Source organism: Spermophilus citellus (assembly GCF_964194105.1).
Source record: "Spermophilus citellus genome assembly, chromosome: 2".
NCBI lineage: Eukaryota > Metazoa > Chordata > Mammalia > Rodentia > Sciuridae > Spermophilus > Spermophilus citellus.
In genome coordinates, this window is record NC_138183.1 from 19,460,140 (window position 1) to 19,472,150 (window position 12,011).

The 12,011-nt window shown below is 43.6% G+C and overlaps 1 protein-coding gene across 7 annotated transcripts in view; it reads left to right on the forward strand.

Moving 5' to 3' along the window:
- TNC (tenascin C) overlaps positions 1 to 12,011 on the forward strand; it is an 83,987-nt gene that overhangs the window by 376 nt on the left and 71,600 nt on the right. The gene's annotated exons all lie outside the window — the stretch shown is intronic.

The following is a 12,011-nucleotide window of genomic DNA, read 5'->3' on the forward strand; positions in this document are numbered from 1 at the left end:
CACATGCATTGTTGTTCTATTAATTATAAAACTTTTGCTTTGTTTTGGCTGCTAGCAGAAAGCCGGTGTTTGTTGGTTAAGATCGGATGCACCTTGTCTTCTTTGCCTGTCCTTCTCTGATCTTGCATTTCGGTTTACTTTTTGGAAAGTTTTTGTCCCTTGCCCTTTTGCAGAGGAAAAGTGGTAATTCTCTCTTGAGTCCCTGCCTGCTGACTCACCTGTGAATGACTTTTTTTTTTTCTTTTGAGTGTTGGGGAAGTAGAGTTTGAAAGTGGAAATTGCTCATGGTCTTACTCCAAGATGGGTTATGGGGAGGTTGATAGAGGACTGTAGAGAGAACAACAGAATTTACATCTAAAAGGCTCTTAGAGTTTACAGAGAGTTTTGTACTCACCCTGTGGAAAGAGGTGAGTTGGAATAGAAGAGACAGAAGGGAGTTCTAGGGCAATATGAGAGACTGCAGGTGAGAGTGGTGGCATTCCCTTGGGTCCTTAAGGGCAGTCAGCTTCTGGTGGCTGCCTCCTGATTCTCATGTGGGACTCCTGCATATCTGGGGGACTTATAGCCAGCAGTGTCCCACAGAATCTCTAGAATCACCTCCCCCTCTTCAGACATCTCCCACAGAAAGCCCTGAGGAACTATTTCCCCTAAATCTCGGAAGTCCACTTCCCCTGATGGACTTTGGGACAAACACAGTGGTTCCTGTAACCCGTCGTTGCTGTAAGAGGATTGAGAACTCAGGTTTTGAAGCCAGAGGAATCTTGGACATTTCCATCAGCCTCATACACATGTCTGAGAAAAATATGTAACCTCTTTGGGCCTTAGTTTCCACTTCTCTAAAATGGGAACAATAACTTCCTTGTTATAATGAGGAGAAAAGCAGGGATAAAGAGATTGGCAACGAGCACTTGGTAACTGCAAGTTTGGATAACCACTTTCATTGCCAAAAGCTGCCATCACCCCGGACGTTCAAAGGGGCACTTAGCCAATCTTGGATTGTTTTTTTGTGCATTCTCCCATCCCCTTCCAGCCCCTGCTTTTTATCTCGCCCAATCTCAGGGTGTCTCTTGCTAGGCTGGCAGGTCGGGGTCTTGGCTGCATTTTACAAGCAGGAGGTTGTGTTGGCACAGGTTGGAAGAAAAGGTAGCAGCCCGGGGCTGGATGTGAATGCTGAGTTTCAGTTCCAGAATGTCATGAGGTTTTGTGTTTAGGCATTTGCAGATTCTAAAGCTGATGGCTGTAAAGTAAGATGCTGATGGGGGGGAGTCTTTGGAAATGTTTTTCGTCCAGAAGGAGAGAGGGACAAGAAGTGTGTTTGAAGAATGAATGCCTCTTTTTCATGTTTTTGTGAACTTTGTGTGTGTTTATAGAGCTTTGCCATATGTGCTTTAGAAGTGAAAACGGCTGCCCACCCCAGCCTGTTTCCCACCTTGTCCTGAGATGTGGCAAGGCCAAGTTCAGGGCTGAGAAAGAGGTTTATTTAGTCTTAAATAAGCCAGTGGAAAGTTTGCTGGCATTGTGTGCATCGGAGCTGTTTGCAGGACTGGAGAGTTAGTGTGCCTTGGCCCTCTGCGTTTCAGGAAAGTGACCACATATGGGGAAAGAAAGGGGCGCATGAATATTCTTTGGTTTGCTCAGTGTGAACTGGAGGAGGATTGAAAGGGGGTGTTGCCATTGTCTACAATCATCATTTTTTTTTCCCTCTACGCTTTGTTTTAAAAAACTTCTCTTCCAAATCTCACATCCTTCTAGCCCCTCCCTCCCCCTCTCAAGAGCTTACCCAACCTTCTAGCCCTCGACTTTACCACCCATATAAAGAGAGTGACAATCTACATCCCATAGGGCTCTGGTGACATTCAAATGAAAAAATACATGACAGACTCTTGGCACAGGAATGAGGGTTCAATAATGTATAATTCAATAATTCAATAATGTTCAATAATGTAATGAGGGTTCAATAAATGGAAGCTCTTCTTGACCTTCCTGCTTGGGACTTGTTCAGTGTTAATGTTTTAAACAATGAGTTTAGAATTTACTTTTAACAATGGAAATGTTCATTAAATGAGTTTGAGGGGGGAACACCCTAGAATTTGACAGGTTCATGTGGAGCTCTTTTGATTGAAATGGGGTTAGAGGATCCCAACCTCACCTCCTTGCTCTCAGTCTGGAGATGTCACTGGATCTTGACAAACAGGAAACACAGCCACAAAGCCCACAGCCAGGTGGTGTGCTTTCAGGTTGCAGATCTGTTTCAGCAAGGAATGTGGCCCCCTGCGTCAGCAGCTGCCATGGGAGTAAAAGTGATTCCCCAAATAGGACAGATGACAGGAATAAGTGGGAAGGTTTAAAAGGCTTAACAAAAACTGGCTATTTTAATTAACTTTAAGGATAGCCATAGCTAGATGCATGGTGGCCTTCTTGCTAAGCTATAGGCCCTCTCTGGACACCGCCTCACTAAATCCCGACGCAGGTCTCTGAGGCATGGACTGTACCTATTGGACAAAAGGTGGCTTGGAGAGAAGGGAGACTGAGTCACTTTTCCAGTGTTTAGAACTCAGAGTGACCGAGCTGGATTTCAGACCCAAGTCTCCATGATCACCAGACAAGGGGTACATTCTGAGTGCTTCTACTTCTTGCTCTGCCTTCAGGGAGAAAATACTTCCTTTTTGACTAAATATGCCCCTGCCGGCAGACTGTGGCCACCCATAAATACAGCGGTAGCCTGATCGTATAACCAGAATGGAATTTGGAAAGGGAATTCAAGCTGACAGAATGAAAAACATACCCCCTTCATCCTCCCTTTCTAAGGCTTATGATGAAGTAAGAGCACCTCTTCTCTCCTCCCCCTGCATCTCCCCAAATGTACAGCCATGCTTTCCTATGGGAAAAATAGCCAAGCTGGCACAGGGCACCAGCCCCTTCACACTGAAGCCACCTCAGTTTGAAAAGTAGAAAGTGTGTTACAAACATCTAGTTGGCTGTAGCTACGAAAACCCTTTGTGATGATAAAACACAGACCTACCAAAATAGCTACTTGTGAGGGCTGATGATGTGTCACAGATGTAAAAGGGGCGTCTTGTTTCTGATGTCTCATCGAATTCTCACCCTGACGCTACAAGTTATGAATTACGATCTCCATTTTATGGAATGGATAGAGAAACCGAGGCTCAAGCAAGTTAAGTCTCAGCTGAGGTCTTTCCATAAGTCAGAGGCAGAGTTGGCCTGGAAGCCAAAGTTTCTAACTGAAGCTATGCTGTTCTTTCTGCTGTGCCACGTGGCTTCCTGGAGTCAGGCAGGCAAAGACTGACCAAGTGCAGAATCTTAAGTGGTGTCTTTCAGTGAATGACCAAGATGGCAGAAAAGCCCCCTACTGGCATTGTCTACTGATTTTACAGAGTAACCTGGCATATATCATCTTTCACTGTGTTCACAAAAGGTCATGGTAAAGCAGCTCTCTGCCTGGAAATAGAAGAGTTCATATTTCAGGCCTCGGGGAGAGAAGACTGAAACCAGAGGTAGCAGTCAGATCATCACTGTTGGTTTCATCCCAGAAAATCAACACTTCTCCGTGCTGTCTCAGGTGGGACCTCTGACTCATGCACCTTCTCTGAGATCCAGATGAGAAGAGCATCTGGTTTTAAAACGGTGGATTGGGAGACAGATAAAGGAAATACATGTGCCCAGCCTTGGGGCAGTGAATCCCAGGACAACTGGGAAATGGTTGTGAGCTCCATGCACAAATTCAGCCAGCGCCTCAGAGAGAAAGGTTAAGATTCAACTCCACTCACTCTGAGAAGATCCCAGAATCCCCCTGAACTTAATCCTGGACCAGTTCGAACACTGTCAACATGTGGGAAATGTTAGATGGTGGCTCCCTTCCAAGGGGAAAACCCCTCAAAGTGTTAAGCACAGTCTTCTGCAAACTCCAGGCAATAATTCCATCCCAACAAAATACAGCAGTGTCCTGATCTACCGTTAGGGGCAACTCATGCCTTTTGACTTCTCTGTGGAGGAGATAAGGCTCACCCTGTGTACAGTCGGGTTTTCAGGTTTGCCTTAAGCCTAGATTTCTTGGTTCTGTCTGCTTCCCCTTTTCTCATATTTCTTCCACTTTAGCATCCACCTCGTGTTCTGCACTGTCATGGATCTCTTACCTTCAACATGGAGAGAAAGCGAAATGCCCTGTTGAAAGCAGACTGTAACACTAGAAATGTGTATTTCTAGTTTATTTGTAAATGGAGGTTTAAAAAATTATTTCATGGGCTGGGTTGTGGCTCAGTGGCACAGTACTTGCCTCGTACAGGTGAGGCACTGGGTTTGATCCTCAGCACCACATGAAAATGAATAAATAAAATACAGATATTGTGAAAAAAAGTATAAAAAATTATTTCATGCCAACTTGTCTCAGATTGAAAGTTCCTGAAGTTCACAGGTTCTTAATTACGTAGCCACCAAAATTCGATGGACTTTTAATCCTCCGCAAATACCCTCTGCCATAAGCTCTGCAAGCAGACAGCTTTGCTTCAGAATTAGCCGCAGATCACCTCTTACCCTAAAGGAGGTGAGCTGGCTTCTGCTAACTTCTGTATGCATGTGTCCAGCCTGTTCTTCCAGGAGCAGCCTAGGGGATAACCATAAAGCTAACATTTATTGAAGACTCCACAGGCATGATGCCATTTGATCACCAGCGTTGTTTTTAGTAGCACTGCTCCCCATTCAGATATGGGGAGCCTGGGGCTGAAAAAGTTTAAGCAGTTTTTCCAACACCATGCAGATAAGCAATTGGTAGATCCCAAAATCAAATCCAGCTCCAAGATCCTGGAGAGTGATAACAACTGTTAGAATCTGTAAGTATGCTCAGGGCCATTATTCTCATGCCTGTTGGAGTCTGTTCTCCCCAAAGCCTGCTGGCGGCTACCTGGCCCTTGTAACTTACTATTGATGAAACTCTCTGCTCTCCCCAACAGAAACATCACAATACTGCTTGACTTCCCAACGTCCTTTTTTACACTGCCTTTGTGACTTTTTTATGGTTTATGAGGCGTCTTCACCTGTGAGGTCTCTTTTTAACTCTTTATTGACTGATTGATTGATTGATGTTAGGGATTGAACCTTGGGCTTCCTGTCTGCCAGGCAGGCACTCCACCATTGAGCTATATCCCAGCCTGCAAGGTCTGCTTTTCACAAAGATACTCATGGATTTACAAATTTATGTGCTTCACTACAGATATTCCCTGTACTTAGCTATTAATTTACAGATACAGTTACTGAGGCCTAGAAAGGTGGTCATTTGCATAAAGTTGAAAATGGTGGCTTTGTGGTCCGCCCCAGACAGGCCCAACATCCCAAATGGTGCTTCTCTCACTGTGTCTCATGGATGCTAGGGAATTATCCCCATTTCCCATTTCCCAGGTTAAAAAAAAAAAAAAGATTGGTGACAATAGGCTACTTGCTAGAGATATATTTACATTTTTAAAGGGTAGATAGAGAGAGTAATGCTTAAACCATTGAACTTCCAATGGCAGATGTCAGGCAAAGGGATACTATGGAGGAGTAGAAGAACTCAAATTTTACTACCCAGAGAGTGTATAGAAGGGTAAAGTCATACGTGGTAGGTTAAAAACAATGACAGAGATATGAACAATGAGTAAAACTTATTGAATATTTTGTTGAAGGCTCTAAACCTACAGATGCAGCTCAGGGAAACCCTGGCAATCAGCAGTGTATGATGCATATACAGTGCCACGTGAGTGCATGTGGCCTCACCTGCAGAAGCAACACATTGTAGGCAGAAGGGGAGATCCAAAACTCCAGTGGATCCCCTGACAGCAAGAGACCCTTGGGAACATGGTGTCCAGTATAGTCATCAAGACACAAAATAATGTATTTTTTAAAAAGATGAGTGTGTTTGGAGAATGAAACCATGACTTTCCACCTGAGAAGGAGAGAGTTTGGTGGAGGTAAAGGTCTAAGGAGCTTTGGTTCAATAGAGGGAATCCACCTCTGGAGAGCTTGGAAAACCAAAAAGAGGTCCAGTGAAGTCAGGTGCACCAGACCCCAGAGGAACAAAGTCCTCAGCCAACTCTCAACTCTCTGAGATGCTATGGGTCTTAGATGGTCACTTAAAGTAGCTTGATACAGAGACATTATAAAAGAGTTCTCATATAAAGATGGGATATATATATATATATATCTTTTATAACTCTTTATATATTTCATATATAAATACATATATACACATAAATTTATATATGTTTATAAATTTAAATTTATATACATTATATATACATAAATTTATATATAAAAATATACATATTTGTGTGTATATATATATATATATATATAAGAGAGAGAGAGAGAGAGAGAGAGAGAGAGAGAGAGAATGTTGGAACAAAATGGGCTTATGGGCAGCCTCTAAGCCAGGAATTTGCAGTCAGAATTCAAAAAGCCCCCCAGAAGTGACTGGTGATGTGGAAGCATAGCAGGGGCCTCAACTTTATTTCAACTGAAGTTCCTCCATTTTTATCTGTTTTGTACATTGAGCTTCCTCATGAAATTTCATTTGGTGGAAGGATTTTGTGGCCAAAAAAAAAAAAAAATGTTTTTACAAAGTGCTGGCCCAGTTTAACGTCCTTCTTTTAAAAATGGTGAAACTAAGACATGGAGAAGGGAAAGATCTTGTGCCAGTTGGCATCAGGGTCAGGGTAGAATCCTAGGTCTTCTGACTCTTGCTCTTGGAAGCCAGGGACAATATAAAAAGCTGCAGAACTCATACATTCTCTGAGAAAAGATAAATGAATGGTCCTATTCTCTAAGCAGCCTTAGCTCACATGGACTGGCCAAGGATAACTAATAATTCTGTATTAGTTATTTATTGTTACATAATAAATTATCGCAAAATTTAGTGGCTTAGAACAACACACACATACTATCTCATGGCTTCTGTTGTTCAAGAATCTGAGCATGGCTTAACTGGATGTTCTGCTCTTGGCTACCGTCACAGTGCTGGCCGCAGTTCAGGTCCCATCTGAAGGCTCAAGTGGAGAATGATGAACTTCCAGGCTCACATATGTAGTTGTTGGCTTGACTCAATTCCTCAAGGTCTATTAGACTGAGGGCCTCACTTCCTTGCTGCCTATAGGTCTGAGACCACCCTCAGTTCCTTGCCACGTGGGCCTCTTTCAACAAGGCCATTAATTTCATCAAAGCCAATAAGAAAGAAAAAAGAGAGAGAATGTCTGCTAGCAAGAGGGGCATCACATTCTTTTGAAACCTAATCAGGAAGGTGACATTCTATCACCTTAATCTTATGCTGTTGGCAACAAACAAGTCATTAGGCCGTACCACAATCAAGAGAAGGTGATTACATAGATATGGGACTATCAGGAAGCAGTTATCTATGAGGCCATCCTTACCTGCTTGCCATGGCTCTAACACTCTAATGTCACCAATATTCTGGCAACTTCTTATCAGTGACAATTTCACTCTATCTATCAGTACTTCTGCTGATGTATAATCAATAATTATGGCAGCCACTGAGCAGACTGTGTTTGATTTCTCCATCTCCATATATGAGTGTTTTGCATTGATATCATAGTTCATTAGGTATCCCTGATTTCTTTTGAATGTTACCCCAGGGCAAGGTCCCCCCAAGGAAATGACTCCAAATATATTTAATTTAAAGGCAAGACATTCAAGGCAACAAAAGTTGTCCTTCTCCCGTAGGTACAATGAAGTTTAAAACCCTGGAGCCAGTTCCTTTTCCTTGACACTCTCCATATGCAAAATTTTGTAGATCTTGCTGCCTTGACAAGTGCATCCATTCACAGCCTCCCCAGCCCATCCATTCTCACCTCCAAGGTCAGCCCCTGGCATTGCCCCAGGGTGCCACTGAAGCAGCTTCCTTTTTGCAGGTCACAGTGACGCCCCTTTAATCTCCCCTCAGCCTTGGCCTAGGAAGTTGATATGATATTTCTAAACTGAAAGATTTCCACATGCTTCTTTTCTGCCCATGAGAAAAATTCAGATCCCTAGCCTGGCATGCTAGGTTTTCCATGACCTGAACCCTGGTCTCCAAACAGACTGTTCTAGTCAGCTTTTACTCTGCTGTGACTAAAAGACCCGACCAGAACAATTGTAGGGGAGGAAGAGTTTATTTGGGGGCTAGCGGTTTCAGAGGTCTCAGTTCATAGGCAGCTGGCTCCATTCCTCAGGGCTCAGGGTGAGCCTGAACATCAGGTCAGAAGAGTGTGGTGAAGGGAAGCAGCTCACATGATTATCAGACATAAGAGAGACAGAGAGAGAGAGAGAGAGAGAGAGAGAGAGAGAGAGAGAGAGAGAGACTCTGCTCACCAGATACAAAATATATACCCCAGAATCACACTCCAGGGACCCGCCTCCTCCAGCTGTAAGGGACCGGCGAACGACTGACAGAGGAAGAGACCACCAAGAGACCGTCTCATGCAACAGCAAAAGGGGTTTATTGAAGATCCAGTGCGCTGGGGCTCTGTGCTCACTCAAGGAGGGAAAGCAGCCCAGAGCCCCGAGCAGGGGTTAAGCAGTGCTTAAGTACACTTTTTGGGGAGGGCGGGGGCTTTGCATACATTAGAGCAAATCATCATGAGGCGTGGGGAAAATCGAACAACAACTCTCAAACATGATTAGCACATTCATTGGCTGGAACAGGTTGGGCGGGGTGATTGGTCAATCCTAGAGTGGGGTATACATTCAAATTGATTGGTTTAGGCCCTGGGGTGCGTACGTGCTGAGCTGAACTGGGTCCAGGTTGTTAAGCAACTAAGTGGTCAGGGGGGATTTCGACACATATCTAATGGGCAGTCCCAGGAATTGTATTAACAGCTACAGGAATTTCAGGCTTTTAGTGTAGCTTAGAAACTCAACAATACCTGGTCCTTTACATTTTAACTTTAGTTTCTTTTATCCTTTCACAGCTACACCCCACCTGCCCTCAGCTACCACTCAGTTAATCCCATCAGGGAATTAATTCACTGATTGTGTCAAGCATTTCATAAACCAATCAGTTCTCTTCTAAACCTTCTTGCACTGTCTCACACATGAGCTTTTGGGGGATACCTAATATCTAAACCATAACACAGACCCCATTGTTCAATTTTCCACACCAACTGTTTTATACTTTTCATGTCCTTGCAAATACCATTTCCTCTTGCCGAGAATGCCCTTCTCTATATTTTTCACCTACTCATATTATCCTTTCAACCTTCAGTTCAGGTACCACCTCCTCCAGGTAGGTTAGATACCCCTCTCCTGCCATCCCACTCCACCCCATAGTTTTCCACATCATCCTCATTATTGTCCTGGAATTGCCTGTCCACTCATAGGTCAACCCTTCCTGACAGAACTTTTCTGGTTTATTTGAAACAAAGCACAACTTGAATACAATTAACCTTCCGCAACCAGCAGGAGCTATCACTGTGTCCTGAATGTGGACACCCCCTTTCTCTCCAGTGTTTATTCAGAAAGCCCAGAGCTTGAAGCTGTTTTTAATGCTTCACCCTCTGGGCTTGCAACTATGTAGAGGGACGGCATAACATATGACAGAAGAAAGCCAACCCAGCCTTGGGACAGGAAAAGGTCTCAGAACAGAGACTTCAAGGAATGTCCTGACTTTCAGAGGTGGCTCCCAGGATGAAAGCATGCATTGCTTGGGATTTGGAAAAACCAGTACCAAGGACAGAGGAGGCCTGTCTGGGAATTTAAGGCTGAGTCACTAGAGGTGGCTGAATAGCTGAGGCTATAACAAGGCTCAGTCAACAAGTAGTGGGAGGAATGAATGGGCTCAAGGAATGGATGGGGACAGAGAGCATTCTGTCTCCGGACACAGAGAAATTCACAGCCAATGGAGAGGAATGAATGATGGTTAAGAGTATGAATGTGGCACCAGAAAGCTCTGGGTTCCAAAGACAGTTGCTCGCTGGGTGATGGCTGGGTTAGTTAACTTCTCCATGCTCCATTTTCCTCAAATAAGGCCAATGATAGCCCTTATTTCACAAGGTCATTGTGATGGTTGAATGGCATAGCGCAAGTCCATTGTTTAGCACAAAACTCACAAACCTTCATAGGGAAGATTGGTGGCCATCATTGCTGTGGTTACTCATCATTGAAATTGTTCTTGGTGATAAGACCCCACTAGAGAAGCTGTTCTCAACAGCGTGTCCCGTGAGAGAGCATTCTCATGAGGTATACCTGAAAGAGTGTTCTCAGGCCAAATGACTTGGGAGAACATTTGACACTATCCTGATCTTGGAAACTCAGCTCATATGTCCCTTCAAAATATAGTTCCAAGGGCTGACATTACACTAGAAAACAAAACAGGAAAGTTCCTTTATTCACAGAGCTAATATTAGGTGGCGTGGCCCAGTCCACACAGGCTTCTAAAACAAATACCACAAACCCGAGTGGCTTAAAAACAGCAGGAATCCATTGCTGCCAGTTCTGGAGGCTGTGAAGGCTACAGATAAAATGCCTGGGGGAGTCCACTCTCTGGTTCATAGGTGGAACCTTCCAGGTGTGTCCTCACATGGCAGAAGGGGCAAGGAAACTCTCTGGGGCCTCTTTTATAAGAGCACTAATTAATCCCATTCATGAAGGCCTTACCCTTATGACTCAATTACTTCCCCAAGTTTCCACCAGCTAATATTGTCACATTGGTAATTAGTTTCATCGTATGAATTTTTGGAGGTACATAAATATTCAGACTGTCACATGGGGGAAGATAGACAAGATAAAGGAATCAAACTTATGGTTCCATTTCAAGAGGCTAAGAAGAAATATCAAACAAGGTAAGGGAACAGTGTTTGGTGGAATGTCAGAGGGTGCTCTTTCAGATACAGTGGGACTTGGAAGTGTCTGAATGAAATGGAGAATGAGCTCTGTAGACAGTTGACTAGGAGTTTGGATTTTATTTTGTGTGTGATTGAAAGATAATGGAAGTCTTGGGGAAGTAGAGTGCATGACCTGAGAAATCCTGCAGCAGTTAATTTGTTCAACTTTGATGAAGCCAATATCCCTACACTGATATGACCATGGATACCCTTCGGACACCTATCTGACCACAGATACTCTCAGGACATCTTTATGACCACAGATACCTTCAGGACACCTGCCTGCAAATATCTTGAAACACAGCCTGGGCAACCCTACCATGAAGTCCAGGGTCATGGGTTTTAAACCCGTTCTCACTCATCTAAATCTATAGTAAACAGCCAAACCACTTGAGCCCAAACAGGTATGCCCAGGGCAGGAAAACCAAACTCTAGACTCATAGGGTATCATCCTAATTAGCAACTCCCTTTGGCTAAGATAATCAGTGAGCACAGCCAGACCTAGGCAGATCCTCAAACTCCTTCTGGGCCAAAGGAAACTTGCCAACATATGCCCAGAAGCTAATAAGCATTTGCAAATAATACACCTTGGCTTATACTTTCTCCAGAGAGGAAGTATATAAAACAAGATCCAGCCAGAAGTTTGGAAGAAAGACACAGGTCATATGACAGCCTCCAGATTGCTGCTGGAAGTCTAGAAATTGAAAGGTGAAGTTGAACCTCTTGGACTCTGATCTGTTTATTAAGCAGTGCAAATTTAAAGTTTTCACTTTACAGGAACTGAAGGAAGTTGCTTGAGGGGTCAGCTCTGTGTAGTTGAAAGCACACATTCGAGAGCCACATAAGCCAGTTGCTAAACCTCCCTGAGGCGCATTTTCATCTCCAAACAGGTATAGCAATAACTATCTCACCGGTTTGTCATGACAAATGATAGCACAAACAAATAGCATTTAGTGTAAGGTTTGGCACAAAACAGGTATAACTATATGATAGGCACTCGATAGCATGTTTGTTTCCTTCTTATCCAGTTCAGTTTATATTTGGGTTTAGAATAGCAATATTTATCAAATAACAATAGGGTGTCAGCAAACTATGAAGAGGTAGCCTATTTTTGTAAATGAAGTTTTACTGAAATGTAGCCATGCTCAC